Raw genomic sequence first — 6,000 nt, 5'->3', positions numbered from 1 at the left:
TTGGGCCTCTCCATTCTTCCTCCATACTCGGGGTCCTTGGGCCTCTCCATTCTTCCTCCATACTCGGGGTCCTTGGGCCTCTCCATTCCTCCTCCATACTCGGGGTCCTTGGGCCTCTCCATTCTTCCTCCATACTCGGGGTCCTTGGGCCTCTCCATTCTTCCTCCATACTCGGGGTCCTTGGGCCTCTCCTTTCTTCCTCCATACTCGGGGTCCTTGTGCCTCTCCATTCTTCCTCCATACTCGGGGTCCTTGGGCCTCTCCATTCTTCCTCCATACTCGGGGTCCTTGGGCCTCTCCATTCTTCCTCCATACTCGGTTCCTTGGTTTCCAAATGAGATGCAAATGTTGCTCTCATCAGAAAAGAGGACTTTGGACCACTGAGCAACAGACCAGGTCTGTTTTTCTTTAGCCCAGGTAAGACGCTTCTGACGTTGTTTGTTGTTCAGGAGCAGCTTGACAAGAGGAATACGACATTTGAAGCCCATGTCCAGGATCCGTCTGTGTGTGGTGGCTCTTGATGCGCTGACTCCAGCCTCAGTCCACTCCTTGTGAAAGTCCCCAACAATTTGAATGGCCTTTTCCTGACAATCCTCTCCAGGCTGCGGTCATCCCTGCTGCTTGTGCACCTTTTTCTTCCACACTTTTCCCTTCCACATAACTTTCTATTAATGTGCTTTGATACAGCACTTTGGGAACCTCCAACTTCTTCTGCAATTCCCTTTTGAGGCTTTCCCTCCTTATGGAGGGTGTCAGTGATGGTGTCAGGTCAGCAGTCTTTCCCATGATTGTGTATTAGTTTCAGCTTTTCAGTTGCTGCACTGAAATAAATGAACTTTTGCACCATATTCTAATTTTTCCAGTTTCTCCTGTATGTCTCTGCTCTCTCCTGTCTCAGATCCATAAAGCTTCTGGAAGAGGGATGACAAGAAAATAATGGCCATTTAAGGTCCCCTCCATGGGGTGATAGGATAGAAATAAGTGCCAAGCTGGGTCCCCTGGCATCCAATATGAAGATGTGATGTGAAGAAGCTAAAGCACCCCCTCCACACTACGAGCTGAGATAGACCAGTTCAGGATGAGCAGTAGTCCATGTCCTGAGCCTTTGGAGAGGAAGGTCAAGGGACAAGGGGTGGTGATATCGTCACAGGGGTTAGCTAGGGAAGGTGTATCTTTGGAGTGAGTGAAGGTCTGGGTTTTACAGTGGCACAGGTCCTGGGCTCCTCGGAGAGGAAGTTGGGTCCAGAAACCAGGGAAGGTGACAACGGCACAGGGGTTGGCTAGAAAGGTTGTAGCGGTGTAGCTTTGGCAGAGGGTGTAGTGGTGGGGGTGAGGGTCAAACAGAACTTCTTACAGTGCAGGGGGTTGGCTAGAGAGGGTGTAGCTTTGGCAGAGGGTGTAGTGGTGGAGGGTGAAGGTCAAACAGAACTTCTTACAGTGCAGGGGGTTGGCTAGAGAGGGTGTAGCGGAGGGGGGTGAGGGTCAAACAGAACTTCTTACAGTGCAGGGGGTTGGCTAGAGAGGGTGTAGCTTTGGCGGAGGATGTAGCAGAGGGGGGTGAGGGTCAAACAACTTCTTACAGTGCAGGGGGTTGGCTAGAGAGGGTGTAGCTTTGGCGGAGGGTGTAGCGGAGGGGGGTGAGGGTCAAATAGAACTTATAGTGCAGGGGGTTGGCTAGAGAGGGTGTAGCTTTGGCGGAGGGTGTAGCGGAGGGGGGTGAGGGTCAAACAACTTCTTACAGTGCAGGGGGTTGGCTAGAGAGGGTGTAGCTTTGGCGGAGGGTGTAGCAGAGGGGGGTGAGGGTCAAATAGAACTTCTTACAGTGCAGGGGGTTGGCTAGAGAGGGTGTAGCTTTGGCGGAGGGTGCGGCGGAGGGGGGTGAGGGTCAAATAGAACTTCTTACAGTGCAGGGGGTTGGCTAGAGAGGGTGTAGCTTTGGCTGAGGGTGTAGCGGAGGGGGGTGAGGGTCAAACAACTTCTTACAGTGCAGGGGGTTGGCTAGAGAGGGTGTAGCTTTGGCGGAGGGTGTAGCGGAGGGGGGTGAGGGTCAAATAGAACTTCTTACAGTGCAGGGGGTTGGCTAGAGAGGGTGTAGCTTTGGCGGAGGGTGTAGCGGAGGGGGGTGAGGGTCAAATAGAACTTCTTACAGTGCAGGGGGTTGGCTAGAGAGGGTGTAGCTTTGGCTGAGGGTGTAGCGGAGGGGGGTGAGGGTCAAACAACTTCTTACAGTGCAGGGGGTTGGCTAGAGAGGGTGTAGCTTTGGCGGAGGGTGTAGCGGAGGGGGGTGAGGGTCAAATAGAACTTCTTACAGTGCAGGGGGTTGGCTAGAGAGGGTGTAGCTTTGGCGGAGGGTGTAGCGGAGGGGGGTGAGGGTTAAATAGAACTTCTTACAGTGCAGGGGGTTGGCTAGAGAGGGTGTAGCTTTGGCGGAGGGTGTAGCGGAGGGGGGTGAGGGTCAAATAGAACTTCTTACAGTGCAGGGGGTTGGCTAGAGAGGGTGTAGCTTTGGCGGAGGGTGTAGCGGAGGGGGGTGAGGGTCAAATAGAACTTCTTACAGTGCAGGGGGTTGGCTAGAGAGGGTGTAGCTTTGGCTGAGGGTGTAGCGGAGGGGGGTGAGGGTCAAACAACTTCTTACAGTGCAGGGGGTTGGCTAGAGAAGGTGTAGCTTTGGCGGAGGGTGTAGCGGAGGAGGGTGAGGGTCAAATAGAACTTCTTACAGTGCAGGGGGTTGGCTAGAGAGGGTGTAGCTTTGGCGGAGGGTGTAGCGGAGGGGGGTGAGGGTCAAATAGAACGTCTTACAGTGCAGGGGGTTGGCTAGAGAGGGTGTAGCTTTGGCGGAGGGTGTAGCGGAGGGGGGAGAGGGTCAAATAGAACTTCTTATAGTGCAGGGGGTTGGCTAGAGAGGGTGTAGCTTTGGCGGAGGGTGTAGCGGAGGGGGGTGAGGGTCAAATAGAACTTCTTATAGTGCAGGGGGTTGGCTAGAGAGGGTGTAGCTTTGGCGGAGGGTGTAGCAGAGGGGGGTGAGGGTCAAATAGAACTTCTTACAGTGCAGGGGGTTGGCTAGAGAGGGTGTAGCTTTGGCGGAGGGTGTAGCAGAGGGGGGTGAGGGTCAAATAGAACTTCTTACAGTGCAGGGGGTTGGCTAGAGAGGGTGTAGCTTTGGCGGAGGGTGTAGCGGAGGGGGGTGAGGGTCAAACAACTTCTTACAGTGCAGGGGGTTGGCTAGAGAGGGTGTAGCTTTGGCGGAGGGTGTAGCGGAGGAGGGTGAGGGTCAAATAGAACTTCTTACAGTGCAGGGGGTTGGCTAGAGAGGGTGTAGCTTTGGCGGAGGGTGTAGCGGAGGGGGGTGAGGGTCAAATAGAACGTCTTACAGTGCAGGGGGTTGGCTAGAGAGGGTGTAGCTTTGGCGGAGGGTGTAGCGGAGGGGGGAGAGGGTCAAATAGAACTTCTTATAGTGCAGGGGGTTGGCTAGAGAGGGTGTAGCTTTGGCGGAGGGTGTAGCGGAGGGGGGTGAGGGTCAAATAGAACTTCTTATAGTGCAGGGGGTTGGATAGAGAGGGTGTAGCTTTGGCGGAGGGTGTAGCAGAGGGGGGTGAGGGTCAAATAGAACTTCTTACAGTGCAGGGGGTTGGCTAGAGAGGGTGTAGCTTTGGCGGAGGGTGTAGCGGAGGGGGGTGAGGGTCAAATAGAACTTCTTACAGTGCAGGGGGTTGGCTAGAGAGGGTGTAGCTTTGGCTGAGGGTGTAGCAGAGGGGGGTGAGGGTCAAACAACTTCTTACAGTGCAGGGGGTTGGCTAGAGAGGGTGTAGCTTTGGCTGAGGGTGTAGCGGAGGGGGGTGAGGGTCAAATAGAACTTCTTACAGTGCAGGGGGTTGGCTAGAGAGGGTGTAGCTTTGGTGGAGGGTGTAGCGGAGGGGGGTGAGGGTCAAACAACTTCTTACAGTGCAGGGGGTTGGCTAGAGAGGGTGTAGCTTTGGCGGAGGGTGTAGCGGAGGGGGGAGAGGGTCAAATAGAACTTCTTACAGTGCAGGGGGTTGGCTAGAGAGGGTGTAGCTTTGGCGGAGGGTGTAGCGGAGGGGGGAGAGGGTCAAATAGAACGTCTTACAGTGCAGGGGGTTGGCTAGAGAGGGTGTAGCTTTGGCGGAGGGTGTAGCGGAGGGGGGTGAGGGTTAAATAGAACTTCTTACAGTGCAGGGGGTTGGCTAGAGAGGGTGTAGCTTTGGCGGAGGGTGTAGCGGAGGGGGGTGAGGGTCAAATAGAACTTCTTACAGTGCAGGGGGTTGGCTAGAGAGGGTGTAGCTTTGGCGGAGGGTGTAGCGGAGGGGGGTGAGGGTCAAATAGAACTTCTTACAGTGCAGGGGGTTGGCTAGAGAGGGTGTAGCTTTGGCTGAGGGTGTAGCGGAGGGGGGTGAGGGTCAAACAACTTCTTACAGTGCAGGGGGTTGGCTAGAGAGGGTGTAGCTTTGGCGGAGGGTGTAGCGGAGGGGGGTGAGGGTCAAATAGAACTTCTTACAGTGCAGGGGGTTGGCTAGAGAGGGTGTAGCTTTGGCGGAGGGTATAGCGGAGGGGGGAGAGGGTCAAATAGAACTTCTTATAGTGCAGGGGGTTGGCTAGAGAGGGTGTAGCTTTGGCGGAGGGTGTAGTGGTGGGGGGTGAGGGTCAAATAGAACTTCTTACAGTGCAGGGGTTGGCTAGAGAGGGTGTAGCTTTGGCGGAGGGTGTAGCGGAGGGGGGTGAGGGTCAAATAGAACTTCTTACAGTGCAGGGGTTGGCTAGAGAGGGTGTAGCTTTGGCGGAGGGTGTAGTGGTGGGGGGTGAGGGTCAAACAGAACTTCTTACAGTGCAGGGGTTGGCTAGAGAGGGTGTAGCTTTGGCGGAGGGTGTAGCGGAGGGGGGTGAGGGTCAAACAGAACTTCTTACAGTGCAGGGGGTTAAACCAAAAACACTTACTGAGTTCCTTTGTATTTCGATGGGAAGTTCTGGTCAGAATATTTGATATATTATCTAGTATAGGATTACATCTGTTATTGTGATATGTGAAGTGACCAGGAGAGCGGTCATTACCTCACAGTGGTCTGTCCTCCGGGATGAGGAAATGTTTTCTGGAAAGAATAATAGGAAGGGGGGAGGGGACACAGAGAACTATAATAGAAAAACAAAACTCTTCCATCAGAACCAGAGAGCACCAATCCAGCCGGAGATAGACTGCCGGGACACTGCCAGGTGAGAAACCTACCTATCTTCCTTCTATGTTTCCTGAGTGATAGAGGTGATGTGACTAATATCAGGGTGACTACTGGGCAACCACACCACTGGCCATAAAGGAGAGGGATGACTACTGGGCAACCACATCACTGGTCATAAAGGAGAGGGATGACTACTGGGCAACCACACCACTGGTCATAAAGGAGAGGGATGACTACTGGGCAACCACATCACTGGTCATAAAGGAGAGGGATGACTACTGGGCAACCACATCACTGGTCATAAAGGAGAGGGATGACTACTGGACAACCACACCACTGGCCATAAAGGAGAGGGATGACTACTGGGCAACCACACCACTGGTCATAAAGGAGAGGGATGACTACTGGGCAACCACACCACTGGTCATAAAGGAGAGGGATGACTACTGGGCAACCACACCACTGGTCATAAAGGAGAGGGATGACTACTGGGCAACCACACCACTGACCATAAAGGAGAGGGATGACTACTGGGTAACCACACCACTGGCCATAAAGGAGAGGGATGACTACTGGGCAACCACACCACTGGCCATAAAGGAGAGGGATGACTACTGGGCAACCACACCACTGACCATAAAGGAGAGGGATGACTACTGGGCGACCACACCACTGGCCATAAAGGAGAGGGATGACTACTGGGCGACCACACCACTGGCCATAAAGGAGAGGGATGACTACTGGGCGACCACACCACTGGCCATAAAGGAGAGGGATGACTACTGGGCGACCACACCACTGGCCATAAAGGAGA

General features: G+C 54.2%; 1 protein-coding gene across 1 annotated transcript in view; it reads left to right on the top strand.

The window, feature by feature from the left end:
• The first annotated feature begins 5,115 nt into the window (after positions 1–5,115).
• LOC149436405 (asialoglycoprotein receptor 1-like) overlaps positions 5,116–6,000 on the top strand; it is a 39,393-nt gene continuing 38,508 nt past the window's right edge. Inside the window, exon 1 of the mRNA XM_089661640.1 lies at positions 5,116–5,223. The gene's annotated coding sequence lies outside the window, so the exon portion shown is untranslated. The remainder of the gene's footprint in view (positions 5,224–6,000) is intronic.

This window comes from Staurois parvus, unplaced genomic scaffold (assembly GCF_062004578.1).
Source record: "Staurois parvus isolate SC_StPar_1 unplaced genomic scaffold, SC_StPar_1.0 ptg001358l, whole genome shotgun sequence".
NCBI lineage: Eukaryota > Metazoa > Chordata > Amphibia > Anura > Ranidae > Staurois > Staurois parvus.
Note: the sequence above shows the minus strand (reverse complement) of the source record. Positions and strands in the feature narration are given on the sequence as shown.